This window comes from Montipora capricornis, chromosome 10, assembly GCF_036669925.1.
Source record: "Montipora capricornis isolate CH-2021 chromosome 10, ASM3666992v2, whole genome shotgun sequence".
In the NCBI taxonomy this organism is placed as follows: Eukaryota; Metazoa; Cnidaria; class Anthozoa; order Scleractinia; family Acroporidae; genus Montipora; species Montipora capricornis.
This window is the reverse complement of record NC_090892.1, coordinates 30,618,033-30,631,566: the sequence shown is the minus strand read 5'-3', so window position 1 is coordinate 30,631,566 and position 13,534 is coordinate 30,618,033. Positions and strand designations below refer to the sequence as shown.

Sequence of the window (13,534 nt, the reverse complement as noted above, 5' to 3'; positions counted from 1 at the left end):
CCATTGACTTAACGATATCTTACCACACTCTAAAGTCCTCCGCTCTACCAACTGAGCTATCGAAAGTATACCAATTGCGACTTCTAGTCCAATTATCCACTCCGCAGACGGAAGATAGAGAAAACATAACCAAGATACGCTCATAATTTAACGGTAAATATAAGTTACAAGGACAACTATAATCGGAAGGCCTCGCTGGAGTTTAAATCCACATATCAAAAATCTCCTTCGAGCAGGATTCGAACCAGCGACGTAAGAATGTCTGAACACACTTTACAGTCCTCCGCTTTAGCAGCTGAGCTATCGAAGGTGTACCAAATACGATTTCTACTCAAAACAGCCAATCGGCAGACAGAAAGACAGGGAAAACATAACCAAAGTCTGCTCAAAATTTAACGATCAATATAATTTATAAGGAAAACTACAATCGTAAGGCCTCTTTGGTGTTTAAATCCAGATGATCAAAAATCTCCTTCGAGCCGGATTCTAACCATCGACCTAACGATATCTTACCACACTCTAAAATCCTCCGCTCTACCAACTAAGCTATCGAAAGTATACCAATTGCGACTTCTAGTCCCATTATCCACTCCGCAGACGGAAGATAGAGGAAAGATAACCAAGATACGCTCATAATTTAACAGTAAATATAAGTTACAAGGACAACTATAATCGAAAGGCCTCGCTGGAGTTTAGATCCACATATCAAAAAACTCCTTCGAGCCGGATTCGAACCAGCGACCTAAGGATGTCTTAACACACTCTACAGTCCTCCGCTCTACCAACTGAGCTATCGAAGGTGTACCAAATACGATTTCTACTAAAAACAGCCACTCGGCAGACAGAAAGACAGAGAAAACATAACCAAAGTCTGCTCAAAATTTAACGATCAATATAATTTATAAGGAAAACTACAATCGTAAGGCCTCTTTGGTGTTTAAATCCAGATGATCAAAAATCTCCTTCGAGCCGGATTCTAACCATTGACTTAACGATATCTTACCACACTCTAAAGTCCTCCGCTCTACCAACTGAGCTATCGAAAGTATACCAATTGCGACTTCTAGTCCCATTATCCACTCTGCAGACGGAAGATAGAGAAAAGATAACCAAGATACGCTCATAATTTAACGGTAAATATAAGTTACAAGGACAACTATAATCGGAAGGCCTCGCTGGGGTTTAAATCCACATATCAAAAATCTCCTTCGAGCAGGATTCGAACCAGCGACCTAAGGATGTCTTAACACACTCTACAGTCCTCCGCTCTACCAGCTGAGCTATCGAAGGTGTACCAAATACGATTTCTACTCAAAACAGCCAATCGGCAGACAGAAAGACAGGGAAAACATAACCAAAGTCTGCTCAAATTTAACGATCAATATAATTTATAAGGAAAACTACAATCGTAAGGCCTCTTTGGTGTTTAAATCCAGATGATCAAAAATCTCCTTCGAGCCGGATTCTAACCATCGACCTAACAATATCTTAACACACTCTAAAGTCCTCCGCTCTACCAACTGAGCTATCGAAAGTATACCAATTGCGACTTCTAGTCCCATTATCCACTCTGCAGACGGAAGATAGAGAAAAGATAACCAAGATACGCTCATAATTTAACGGTAAATATAAGTTACAAGGACAACTATAATCGGAAGGCCTCGCTGGGGTTTAAATCCACATATCAAAAGACTCCTTCGAGCCGGATTCGAACCAGCGACCTAAGGATGTCTTAACACACTCTACAGTCCTCCGCTCTACCAACTGACCTATCGAAGGTGTACCAATACGATTTCTACTCAATACAGCCACTTGGCAGACAGAAAGACAGAGAAAACGTAACCAAGCTACGCTCATAATTTCACGGTAAATATATGTTACAAGGACATCGATAATCGAAAGGCCTCTTTGGGGTTTAAATCCAGATGATCAAAAATCTCCTTCGAGCCGGATTCTAACGTTCGACCTAACGATATCTTACCACACTCTAAAGTCATCCGCTCTACCAACTAAGCTATCAAAAGTATAGCAATTGCGACTTCTAGTCCCATTATCCACTCCGCAGACGGAAGATAGAGAAAAGATAACCAAGATACGCTCATAATTTAACGGTAAATATAAGTTACAAGGACAACTATAGTCGGAAGGCCTCGTTGGGGTTTAAATCCACATGATCAAAAAACTCCTTCGAGCCGGATTCGAACCAGCGACCTAAGGATGTCTTAACACACTCTACAGTCCTCCGCTCTACCAACTGAGCTATCGAAGGTGTACCAAATGCGATTTCTACTTAAAGCAGCCAATCGGCAGACAGAAAGACAGGGAAAACATAACCAAAGTCTGCTCATAATTTAACGATCAATATAATTTATAAGGAAAACTACAATCGTAAGGCCTCTTTGGTGTTTAAATCCAGATGATCAAAAATCTCCTTAGAGCCGGATTCTAACCATCGACCTAACGATATCTTACCACACTCAAAAGTCATCCGCTCTACCAACAAAGCTATCGAAAGTATAGCAATTGCGACTTCTAGTCCAATTATCCACTCCGCAAACAGACGACAAAGAAAACATAACCAAGCTACGATCATAATTTAACGGTAAATATAAGTTACAAGGACATCTATAATCGAAAGGCCTCGTTGGGGTTTAATTCCACTTATCAAAAATCTCCTTCGAGCCGGATTCGAACCAGCGACTTAAGGATGTCTTAACACACTCTACAGTCCTCCGCTCTACCAACTGAGCTATCGAAGGTGTACCAAATGCGATTTCTACTTAAAGCAGCCAATCGGCAGACAGAAAGACAGGGAAAACATAACCAAAGTCTGCTCATAATTTAACGATCAATATAATTTATAAGGAAAACTACAATCGTAAGGCCTCTTTGGTGTTTAAATCCAGATGATCAAAAATCTCCTTCGAGCCGGATTCTAGCCATCGACCTAACGATATCTTACCACACTCTAAAGTCATCCGCTCTACCAACAAAGCTATCGAAAGTATAGCAATTGCGACTTCTAGTCCCATTATCCACTCCGCAGACGGAAGATAGAGGAAAGATAACCAAGATAAGCTCATAATTTAACAGTAAATATAAGTTACAAGGACAACTATAATCGAAAGGCCTCGCTGGAGTTTAAATCCACATATCAAAAATCTCCTTCGAGCCGGATTCGAACCAGCGACCTAAGGATGTCTTAACACACCCTACAGTCCTCCGCTCTACCAACTGAGCTATCGAAGGTGTACCAAATACAATTTCTACTCAAAACAGCCAATCGGCAGACAGAAAGACAGGGAAAACATAACCAAAGTCTGCTCATAGTTTAACAATAAAAATAATTTATCAGGAAAACTATAATCGTAAGGCCTCTTTGGGGTTTAAATCCAGATGATCAAAAATCTCCTTCCAGCCGGATTCTAACCATCGACCTAACGATATCTTACCACACTCAAAAGTCATCCGCTCTACCAACAAAGCTATCGAAAGTATAGCAATTGCGACTTCTAGTCCAATTATCCACTCCGCAAACAGACGACAAAGAAAACATAACCAAGCTACGATCATAATTTAACGGTAAATATAAGTTACAAGGACAACTATAATCGAAAGGCCCTCGCTGGAGTTTAAATCCACATATCAAAAAACTCCTTCGAGCCGGATTCGAACCAGCGACCTAAGGATGTCTTAACACACTCTACAGTCCTCCGCTCTACCAACTGAGCTATCGAAGGTGTACATAATACGATTTCTACTTCAAACAGCAACAGGAAAGACAGAAAGACAGAGAAAACATAACCAAAGTCTGCTCATAATTTAACGATAAATATACATTATAAGGAAAACTATAATCGTAAGGCCTCTTTGGGGTTTAAATCCAGATGATCAAAAATCTCCTTCGAGCCGGATTCTAACGTTTGACCTAACGATATCTTACCACACTCTAAAGTCATCCGCTCTACCAACTAAGATATCGAAAGTATACCAATTGCGACTTCTAGTCCCATTATCCACTCCGCAGGCGGAAGATAGAGAAAAGATAACGAAGATACGCTCATAATTTAACGGTAAATATAAGTTACAAGGACAACTATAATCGAAAGGCCTCGCTGGAGTTTAAATCCACATATCAAAAATCTCCTTCGAGCTGGATTCGAACCAGCGACCTAAGGATGTCTTAACACACTCTACAGTCCTCCGCTCTACCAACTGAGCTATCGAAGGTGTACCAAATACGATTTCTACTCAAAACAGCCAATCGGCAGACAGAAAGACAGGGAAAACATAACCAAAGTCTGCTCATAATTTAACGATCAATATAATTTATAAGGTATAATCGTAAGGCCTCTTTGGGGTTTAAATCCAGATGATCAAAAATCTCCTTCGAGCCGCATTCGAACCAGCGACCTAACGATAACTTACAACACTCGAAAGTCATCCGCTCTACCAACAAAGCTATCGAAAGTATAGCAATTGCGACTTCTAGTCCAATTATCCACTCCGCAAACAGAAGACAAAGAAAACATAACCAAGCTACGCTCATAATTTAACGGTAAACATAAGTTACAAGGACATCTATAATCGAAAGGCCTCGTTGGGGTTTAAATCCACATATCAAAAAACTCCTTCGAGCCGGATTCGAACCAGCGACCTAAGGATGTCTTAACACACTCTACAGTCCTCCGCTCTACCAACTGAGCTATCGAAGGTGTACCAAGTATGATTTCTACTCCAAAGAGCCATTCGGCAGACAGAAAAACAGAGAAAACATAACCAAGCTACGCTCATAGTTTAACGATAAATATAATTTATCAGGACAACTATAATCGTAAGGCCTCGTTGGGGTTTAAATCCACATGATCAAAAAACTCCTTCGAGCCGGATTCGAATCAGCAACCTAAGGATGTCTTAACACACTCTACAGTCCTCCGCTCTACCAACTGAGCTATCGAAGGTGTACCAAATACGATTTCTACTAAAAACAGCCACTCGGCAGACAGAAAGACAGAGAAAATATAAGCAAGCTATGCTCATAGTTTAACGATAAATATAATTTATCAGGAAAACTTTAATCGTAAGGCCTCTTTGGGGTTTAAATCCAGATGATCAAAAATCTCCTTCGAGCCGGATTCTAACCATCGACCTAACGATATCTTACCACACTCTAAAGTCATCCGCTCTACCAACAAAGCTATCGAAAGTATAGCAATTGCGACTTCTAGTCCAATTATCCACTCCGCAAACAGACGACAAAGAAAACATAACCAAGCTACGATCATAATTTAACGGTAAATATAAGTTACAAGGACATCTATAATCGAAAGGCCTCGTTGGGGTTTAAATCCACATATCAAAAATCTCCTTCGAGCCGGATTCGAACCAGCGACTTAAGGATGTCTTAACACACTCTACAGTCCTCCGCTCTACCAACTGAGCTATCGAAGGTGTACCAAATGCGATTTCTACTTAAAGCAGCCAATCGGCAGACAGAAAGACAGGGAAAACATAACCAAAGTCTGCTCATAATTTAACGATCAATATAATTTATAAGGAAAACTACAATCGTAAGGCCTCTTTGGTGTTTAAATCCAGATGATCAAAAATCTCCTTCGAGCCGGATTCTAACCATCGACCTAACGATATCTTACCACACTCTAAAGTCCTCCGCTCTACCAACTAAGCTATCGAAAGTATACCAATTGCGACTTCTAGTCCCATTATCCACTCCGCAGACGGAAGATAGAGGAAAGATAACCAAGATAAGCTCATAATTTAACAGTAAATATAAGTTACAAGGACAACTATAATCGGAAGGCCTCGCTGGGGTTTAAATCCACATATAAAAAAACTCCATCGAGCCGGATACGAACCAGCGACCTAAGGATGGATGAACACACCCTACAGTCCTCCGCTCTACCAACTGATATATTGAAGGTGTACCAAATGCGATTTCTACTCAAAACAGCCAATCGGCAGACAGAAAGACAGGGAAAACATAACCAAAGTCTGCTCATAATTTAACGATCAATATAATTTATAAGGAAAACTATAATCGTAAGGCCTCTTTGAGGATTAAATCCAGATGATCAAAAATCTCCTTCCAGCCGGATTCTAACCATCGACCTAACGATATCTTACCACACTCAAAAGTCATCCGCTCTACCAACAAAGCTATCGAAAGTATAGCAATTGCGACTTCTAGTCCAATTATCCACTCCGCAAACAGACGACAAAGAAAACATAACCAAGCTACGCTCATAATTTAACGGTAAATATAAGTTACAAGGACATCTATAATCGAAAGGCCCTCGCTGGAGTTTAGATCCACATATCAAAAAACTCCTTCGAGCCGGATTCGAACCAGCGACCTAAGGATGTCTTAACACACTCTACAGTCCTCCGCTCTACCAACTGAGCTATCGAAGGTGTACCAAATACGATTTCTACTCAAAACAGCCACTCGGCAGACAGAAAGACAGGGAAAACATAACCAAAGTCTGCTCATAATTTAACGATCAATATAATTGATAAGGAAAACTATAATCGTAAGGCCTCTTTGGGGTTTAAATCCAGATGATCAAAAATCTCCTTCGAGCCGGATTCTAACGTTTGACCTAACGATATCTTACCACACTCTAAAGTCATCCGCTCTACCAAGTGAGATATCAAAAGTATACAAATTGCGAATTCTAGTCCCATTATCCACTCCGCAGACGGAAGATAGAGAAAACATAACAAATATAAGCTCATAATTTAACGTTAAATATAAGTTACAAGGCCAACTATAATCGAAAGGCCTCGCTGGAGTTTAAATCCACATATCAAAAATCTCCTTCGAGCCCGATTCGAATCAGCGACCTAAGGATGTCTTAACACACTCTACAGTCCTCCGCTCTACCAACTGAGCTATCGAAGGTGTACCAGATACGATTTCTACTCAAAACAGCCACTCGGCAGACAGAAAGACAGAGAAAACATAACCAAAGTCTGCTCATAGTTTAACGATAAATATAATTTATCAGGAACACTATAATCGTAAGGCCTCTTTGGGTTTAAATCCAGATGATCAAAAATCTCCTTCCAGCCGGATTCTAACCATCGACCTAACGATATCTTACCACACTCTAAAGTCATCCGCTCTACCAACTAAGCTATCAAAAGTATAGCAATTGCGACTTCTAGTCCAATTATCCACTCCGCAAACAGAAGACAAAGAAAACATAACCAAGCTACGCTCATAATTTAACGGTAAACATAAGTTACAAGGACATCTATAATCGAAAGGCCTCGTTGGGGTTTAAATCCACATATCAAAAAACTCCTTCGAGCCGGATTCGAACCAGCGACCTAAGGATGTCTTAACACGCTCTACAGTCCTCCGCTCTACCAACTGAGCTATCGAAGGTGTACCAAGTATGATTTCTACTCCAAAGAGCCATTCGGCAGACAGAAAAACAGAGAAAACATAACCAAGCTACGCTCATAGTTTAACGATAAATATAATTTATCAGGACAACTATAATCGTAAGGCCTCGTTGGGGTTTAAATCCACATGATCAAAAAACTCCTTCGAGCCGGATTCGAATCAGCAACCTAAGGATGTCTTAACACACTCTACAGTCCTCCGCTCTACCAACTGAGCTATCGAAGGTGTACCAAATACGATTTCTACTCAAAACAGCCACTCGGCAGACAGAAAGACAGAGAAAATATAAGCAAGCTATGCTCATAGTTTAACGATAAATATAATTTAAAAGGAAAACTATAATCGTAAGGCCTCGTTGGTGTTTAAATCCAGGTGATCAAAAAACTCCTTAGAGCCGGATTCGAACCAGCGACCTAAGGATGTCTTAACACACTGTACAGTCCTCCGCTCTACCAACTGAGCTATCGAAAGTATATACCAATTGCGACTTCTAGTCCCATTATCCACTCTGCAGACGGAAGATAGAGAAAACATAACCAAGCTACGCTCATAATTTAACGGTAAATATAAGTTACAAGGACAACTATAATCGAAAGGCCTCTTTGGGGTTTAAATCCAGATGATCAAAAATCTCCTTCGAGCCGGATTCTAACCATCGACCTAACGATATCTTAACACACTCTACAGTCCTCCGCTCTACCAACTGAGCTATCGAAGGTGTACCAAATACGATTTCTACTCGATAGAACCACTCGGCAGACAGAAAGACAGAGAAAACATAACCAAGCTACGCTTATAATTTAACGGTAAATATAAGTTACTAGGACAACTATAATCGTAAGGCCTCGTTGGGGCTTAAATCCGCATGATCAAAAAACTCCTTAGAGCCGGATTCTAACCATCGACCTAAGGATGTCTTAACACACTCTACAGTCCTCCGCTCTACCAACTGAGCTATCGAAAGTATATACCAATTGTGACTTCTAGTCCCATTATCCACTCCGCAGACGGAAGATAGAGAAAAGATAACCAAGATACGCTCATAATTTAACGGTAAATATAAGTTACAAGGACAACTATAGTCGGAAGGCCTCGTTGGGGTTTAAATCCACATGATCAAAAAACTCCTTCGAGCCGGATTCGAACCAGCGACCTAAGTCAAAAAATGGGTAGAATTTCTCCGTCTTATTCTTTTTATTTTTTTCCGTGTCGGTAAAAGTCTTGCCTGTGACTCCCCTGCTAAGTGGTGTTTTTGTGCATAGAGCCCTGCTGCGCGTATTTTCTTAGGATCGAGAGGGTAGTGGGAAATGCGTAAATTTCTCTGGTGGACACATTATAACGATTAACCGGCAATGGCGTCGAAAGTCATGTGGCGCGAATGGCGTTTTAGTGGATCTTTGAACAAAATATACCCTTATGAAGCTCAATAATGGCAAATCAATTGGATACTGAACAAGACAGGCGACAACATCGACAACAATCTGTCGCCAGTCGAGCCGTCTTTTACCAAGTGTGCTGTTATGTAGAACACTGGAGATTCGCAGGGCAGCGATAATAGTGGATTCAAAGACTAGACCAGGTGCATTGAATGGAATTTCAAGCGTTAAAATCGCTGAAAAGGTAAGATTATTGTCGAAGCGATGCCGCAATTGCGTGTCTTCACCACATGTTCCTTTTATCTCACATTATTGTGTTTTCCGTCAAAATATTCGCTTGTTTTCGCTTTCGCTCGAACATATTTACCTTTATTACATGTCCAGTGAATAGTTTTATCCTCTGGGATGAATTTTCCGTCGAAAAATCGGTTATTTGGACGGTCAGTGTAAAAGGCAGACCGCAGACTGCAGACTGCAGACCGGGGGTAAAATGCAGACTGAGGGTAAAATAAATATTAATAATAAAAAAACGAGTCATAAGGATAAAATAAAGATTGTTTGAAAGACAATCCTGTTTACATCTGTCAACTCACATTATTATGACTGCAGGTCGCTGCACCTTTTGGGGATGCGATCGTACGCGTTGAAATCATCTGTGCTTTGTTTTTGCGCTTCCAGATGCATTGCAATGTTCCAAATTATTTGTTACACCGGTACATCGAGGGAAATCGATCGAAAAACCAACAATTATTACTTCGAATACCTGAATAATCTCGGTTGTCTTTTTTCGGTGCAACGAAATGCACAAAGAATTAATTAATTTTCATGTATTCCGAGCAATTAGGACGTGGGAATTTCATTGGTTAAGCTAAGCGTGATAACCCCTAGGGAGAGGTTATAATTGAAAATTACATCTTCCAGATGCAAAACAAACGAACTTGTGAACTAAAGGATAAACATAACGTACACGAAAGCGAATGAAAGGATCCTAATAAGAAATTTTTACACCTCAGTCATACTGGCTTAAGCCGACTGAATTGAAACGTTAAATGGTTGCAAAATCCACGTTATCTCTGTCTTTGTTAATTGGTATTGTAGCCATGCGTGTCAAAATAAATTGAGTTATTGGGTAATTACTCGATTACTTTGTTCAGTGCAGCAAAATGGACAGTTGAATTACGGGGTGGTGACTTCTTTGCCTAAAAGCAACTCACTTAACGAAACTATCCTTTTTCCAACAACAACAAGGATTCAAACAGCTTCGATTCTTACAGAGTTCGATGAAAATCCGGATTTAAAACATGCGGTGGGGCAACCAAAGCGATGGGAGCTGTGTTGGAGTTTCAGTGTGAAACAACAAACGGCTACTAACACTCTTATAACTCTTTTTTCATTATTATTTTATAAACCCGCAGTCTGCAGTCTGCATTTTACCCTCAGTCTGCAGTCTGCGTTTTACACTGACCGGTTATTTGGGTGGTTTTTGGCGGGAATCCCGAACCATCGAGTTTGGATTCGAGTTCGAGTTCGAGTTGGACTTCGAGTTGGACTTCGAGTTGGACTTCGAGTTGGACTTCGAGTTGCGCTTCGGGGGGAGGGGGGGACTCCCATATGAAACAGACGGGGATGCTCGTCGTCTCGCTTAGGGGTGTAAATTTTGGATTTTGGGCAAAGCGCGAATATTTTAAGGTCTCGTTTCGGGTTCCGCAAATAAACACAGAATTCAACAAAACAGAAATTCAAATTTTCTTTTTAACTTGTTTTTAGGGGTCAAAATTTGCTTAAGCCACGCCCAGATGGTCTCCTTTAGGGGTTAAATTCAAAATTTCCGACGAGCATGCCCGTCTGGTTCATATGGGAGTCCCCCCCCCCCTCCCCCGGGCCGGAACGATGATGCTGCTGGTATATGTTAAAACAATAGTGATCTAATCGGCTTCATATATAAAATGGGGAATATAAAAGCAAAAAGCGACACAAGGTGGGTTGAATTTTTTGAAGGTATATCGATATTTCGGCTGGCCAAACCAGGCTTCTTCAGGTACAATAAGCATATTTCAAACATATGTAGCATATTTTTGTAATATGTTCCGGAAACACAGTGAAACACAGTGTAGCTAAGCTTATATTAAAAAATAATCACATAGCATAGAACGGAACAGTCTGATTCTTCGTGGATGTTCAGACCATCGGGATCAATTGTTCTGCCTTTTTGGATTACAAAATAAAACTTCTGTGGGCTTACGGATAGAGTCTCGGATGGAAGAGTTTTTTCGATGGGTATTAATTGCATGTCGTTGGCAGTGTGTTGTTAGGAGATGACAGGAAATGTTCTGCGGCTGCGGTAGGTTTAGATTTTTAGTTAGGGTTGTCTATAGGGGGGTGGTTGCACTAGTACGAATTTATTTGTTTTGTTTTAAATTGGGTCAAAATTGGAGCTTTTCCTAATCAAGCGGCGAGCAAAATTTGGAAAAATTTGCCAGTGGACCAAAAATATCAAAGACGCCGTAGTGCAGGGCAGGCGGATTTTTCCAAAATCGCCCAAAGAAAACAAAAATTCATTAAACATGTCAACTGCGTGTTTATATAAGAAAATTGATGCACTGTATGCCTTCACTAGTAAGCGCACGAAAACCAAGAGAACACACTGAGGCGCTCAACATAAGTCTAACTCGATCTTCAACTCGAACTCGAACTCGAGTCCAAACTCGATGGATTATTTCTCCCGCAAATAACGTGTTCATTTTTTTTTTTTTCTCTACAGTATTATTTTGAAAGCAATTTTTGTGTTTAAATTTTAACAGGCCCTTTACAGGTAGACCATCACGTGACCTACTTTTCATAAAATTGTGGGCTATAAATTAAAGAATGCCGGAAATGGAAAAAAGCATGTGACAAAAGGTACCACACATTGTTGAAAACCTATATCCCTGCTCTATATTTTAATGTGTCAGCAATTTTATGACTTAAACCACATGAAAAAAAAAATGAAAAATCCCAATATTGCCCCGAATTCCTGTTCCTGTTCTTCGCCCAGCTTATACATCTCTTTGCTTATTAACATTAATAATAAATAATAATTATACATTATTATCAATTATATACTTGCGTTTTAATTATTAACTCGAAGCGCAACTCGAAGTCCAACTCGAAGTCCAACTCGAACTCGAACTCGAAGTCCAACTCGATGATACCTAACTCCCGTTTTTGGCAACAGATGTTAATTATTCGTAATGCGATCGCTTCCGTTGCCGTCAGCAATGGGTCGCAAATTTGACACTTTTATCGCATTATCACATTACGCATTGAATCCACGTTATCTATTATTCCTAAAAATCTAAAAATATTCGTGCCTCATCAGTCTTCCGTCGAATTTATGTCCAAGAAAGCAGATAAATTGCAGAAAATTTTAATTTTTGCATCCAAAATTCGTAATCAACGCTAAAATCACCAAATTTTGCCTGGAAAACATATTTTACTGTTATTTTTCTTACATTTTTTCGTTCAACTTTCGCTTTTATAAAATGTTTCAGTTGTCTGTAAATAAGTTATATGCTGTTGGAAAGCTTATTTTCTTAGCTTTAAAATGATGTATTTTTTCCCCCTAACTTTAAATATTGTTTGAGAAAAAAAAACATTTGTTGGCGATGGCTGATTTACCGCGGTTTTCTCGCGGTTGGGAAAGTAGGAAAGAGAGTTAGGCCGGTAGCCAGGTTTTTAACCTCAGAAAAGGATCTGTTTCGTCGTACGAACGTGTGAGGACCCGTGAGCCAAAGGGCCTCTGCTGGTATGACTTCTGGGTGACCCCTTAATAACTTCTTACTAACCGAGCGCGAAGGCCGTACTGCCAGGGAAATATTGGCCCGAGGTCGTGGCAGTACGGACCGAGCGCAGCGAGGTGCGTACAAAAACGACCCAGGGCCAATATTCCCCAGTACGGCTCGAGCTAGCTCGGTTAGTAAGTAGTTTATTATACGGTTTTGTTAATTACCTTTTGCTTTGTTTTTGCAAGCCCGTAATCGGCCCGTGGGCCAGTCACAATTAGCCAATCAGAGCGCGCGTTATATCGGATACAAACCCCAAATTGAAAAAAATTGCCTGGAACACTGCACGTACCACAGGCAACCCAGCGTACCCTCACGGAGAGTCTAGTTGGGGTTTAAATCCAGATGATCAAAAAACTCCTTAGAGCCGGATTCGAACCAGCGACCTAAGGATGTCTTAACACACTGTACAGTCCTCCGCTCTACCAACTGAGCTATCGAAAGTATATACCAATTGCGACTTCTAGTCCCATTATCCACTCTGCAGACGGAAGATAGAGAAAAGATAGCCAAGATACGCTCATAATTTAACGGTAAATATAATCGGAGGGCCTCGTTGGGATTTAAATCCACATATCGAAAAACTCCTTCGAGCCGGATTCGAACCAGCGACCTAAGGATGTCTTAACACACTCTACAGTCCTCCGCTCTACCAACTGAGCTATCGAAGGTGTACCAAATATGATTTCTACTCCAAAGAGCCAATGGGCAGACAGAAAGACAGAGAAAACATGACCAAGCTACGTTCATAATTTAACGGTAAATATAGGTTACAAGGACAACTATAATCGTAAGGCCTCGTTAAGATTTAAATCAAGATGATCAAAAAGCTCCTTTGAGTCGAATTCGAACCAGCGACCTAAGGATATTTTAACACACTCTACAGTCCTCCGTTCTACAAACTC

General features: G+C 40.5%; 19 non-coding genes across 19 annotated transcripts; all 19 read right to left on the bottom strand.

Annotated features, from left to right (window-relative positions):
• Window positions 1-714: 714 nt before the first annotated feature.
• Trnay-gua (transfer RNA tyrosine (anticodon GUA)) lies at window positions 715-800 on the bottom strand. Its single transcript is given in 2 exon segments — window positions 715-750; window positions 764-800. It is a non-coding gene; the product is annotated as a tRNA-Tyr (tRNA).
• A 404-nt stretch (window positions 801-1,204) lies between these two features.
• On the bottom strand, window positions 1,205-1,290 carry Trnay-gua (transfer RNA tyrosine (anticodon GUA)). The gene is given in 2 exon segments: window positions 1,205-1,240; window positions 1,254-1,290. It is a non-coding gene; the product is annotated as a tRNA-Tyr (tRNA).
• A 403-nt stretch (window positions 1,291-1,693) lies between these two features.
• Trnay-gua (transfer RNA tyrosine (anticodon GUA)) lies at window positions 1,694-1,779 on the bottom strand. Its single transcript is given in 2 exon segments — window positions 1,694-1,729; window positions 1,743-1,779. It is a non-coding gene; the product is annotated as a tRNA-Tyr (tRNA).
• A 404-nt stretch (window positions 1,780-2,183) lies between these two features.
• On the bottom strand, window positions 2,184-2,269 carry Trnay-gua (transfer RNA tyrosine (anticodon GUA)). Its single transcript is given in 2 exon segments — window positions 2,184-2,219; window positions 2,233-2,269. It is a non-coding gene; the product is annotated as a tRNA-Tyr (tRNA).
• Window positions 2,270-2,673: 404 nt separating this feature from the next.
• Window positions 2,674-2,759, bottom strand: Trnay-gua (transfer RNA tyrosine (anticodon GUA)). The gene is given in 2 exon segments: window positions 2,674-2,709; window positions 2,723-2,759. It is a non-coding gene; the product is annotated as a tRNA-Tyr (tRNA).
• A 404-nt stretch (window positions 2,760-3,163) lies between these two features.
• Window positions 3,164-3,249, bottom strand: Trnay-gua (transfer RNA tyrosine (anticodon GUA)). The gene is given in 2 exon segments: window positions 3,164-3,199; window positions 3,213-3,249. It is a non-coding gene; the product is annotated as a tRNA-Tyr (tRNA).
• A 405-nt stretch (window positions 3,250-3,654) lies between these two features.
• On the bottom strand, window positions 3,655-3,740 carry Trnay-gua (transfer RNA tyrosine (anticodon GUA)). The gene is given in 2 exon segments: window positions 3,655-3,690; window positions 3,704-3,740. It is a non-coding gene; the product is annotated as a tRNA-Tyr (tRNA).
• Window positions 3,741-4,144: 404 nt separating this feature from the next.
• Trnay-gua (transfer RNA tyrosine (anticodon GUA)) lies at window positions 4,145-4,230 on the bottom strand. Its single transcript is given in 2 exon segments — window positions 4,145-4,180; window positions 4,194-4,230. It is a non-coding gene; the product is annotated as a tRNA-Tyr (tRNA).
• A 399-nt stretch (window positions 4,231-4,629) lies between these two features.
• Trnay-gua (transfer RNA tyrosine (anticodon GUA)) lies at window positions 4,630-4,715 on the bottom strand. Its single transcript is given in 2 exon segments — window positions 4,630-4,665; window positions 4,679-4,715. It is a non-coding gene; the product is annotated as a tRNA-Tyr (tRNA).
• Window positions 4,716-4,875: 160 nt separating this feature from the next.
• Window positions 4,876-4,961, bottom strand: Trnay-gua (transfer RNA tyrosine (anticodon GUA)). Its single transcript is given in 2 exon segments — window positions 4,876-4,911; window positions 4,925-4,961. It is a non-coding gene; the product is annotated as a tRNA-Tyr (tRNA).
• Window positions 4,962-5,365: 404 nt separating this feature from the next.
• Trnay-gua (transfer RNA tyrosine (anticodon GUA)) lies at window positions 5,366-5,451 on the bottom strand. The gene is given in 2 exon segments: window positions 5,366-5,401; window positions 5,415-5,451. It is a non-coding gene; the product is annotated as a tRNA-Tyr (tRNA).
• Window positions 5,452-6,346: 895 nt separating this feature from the next.
• On the bottom strand, window positions 6,347-6,432 carry Trnay-gua (transfer RNA tyrosine (anticodon GUA)). Its single transcript is given in 2 exon segments — window positions 6,347-6,382; window positions 6,396-6,432. It is a non-coding gene; the product is annotated as a tRNA-Tyr (tRNA).
• Window positions 6,433-6,836: 404 nt separating this feature from the next.
• Window positions 6,837-6,922, bottom strand: Trnay-gua (transfer RNA tyrosine (anticodon GUA)). Its single transcript is given in 2 exon segments — window positions 6,837-6,872; window positions 6,886-6,922. It is a non-coding gene; the product is annotated as a tRNA-Tyr (tRNA).
• Window positions 6,923-7,325: 403 nt separating this feature from the next.
• On the bottom strand, window positions 7,326-7,411 carry Trnay-gua (transfer RNA tyrosine (anticodon GUA)). Its single transcript is given in 2 exon segments — window positions 7,326-7,361; window positions 7,375-7,411. It is a non-coding gene; the product is annotated as a tRNA-Tyr (tRNA).
• Window positions 7,412-7,571: 160 nt separating this feature from the next.
• On the bottom strand, window positions 7,572-7,657 carry Trnay-gua (transfer RNA tyrosine (anticodon GUA)). Its single transcript is given in 2 exon segments — window positions 7,572-7,607; window positions 7,621-7,657. It is a non-coding gene; the product is annotated as a tRNA-Tyr (tRNA).
• Window positions 7,658-7,817: 160 nt separating this feature from the next.
• On the bottom strand, window positions 7,818-7,903 carry Trnay-gua (transfer RNA tyrosine (anticodon GUA)). The gene is given in 2 exon segments: window positions 7,818-7,853; window positions 7,867-7,903. It is a non-coding gene; the product is annotated as a tRNA-Tyr (tRNA).
• Window positions 7,904-8,064: 161 nt separating this feature from the next.
• Trnay-gua (transfer RNA tyrosine (anticodon GUA)) lies at window positions 8,065-8,150 on the bottom strand. The gene is given in 2 exon segments: window positions 8,065-8,100; window positions 8,114-8,150. It is a non-coding gene; the product is annotated as a tRNA-Tyr (tRNA).
• Window positions 8,151-12,987: 4,837 nt separating this feature from the next.
• On the bottom strand, window positions 12,988-13,073 carry Trnay-gua (transfer RNA tyrosine (anticodon GUA)). The gene is given in 2 exon segments: window positions 12,988-13,023; window positions 13,037-13,073. It is a non-coding gene; the product is annotated as a tRNA-Tyr (tRNA).
• A 141-nt stretch (window positions 13,074-13,214) lies between these two features.
• Window positions 13,215-13,300, bottom strand: Trnay-gua (transfer RNA tyrosine (anticodon GUA)). Its single transcript is given in 2 exon segments — window positions 13,215-13,250; window positions 13,264-13,300. It is a non-coding gene; the product is annotated as a tRNA-Tyr (tRNA).
• Between the last annotated feature and the right edge of the window lie 234 nt (window positions 13,301-13,534).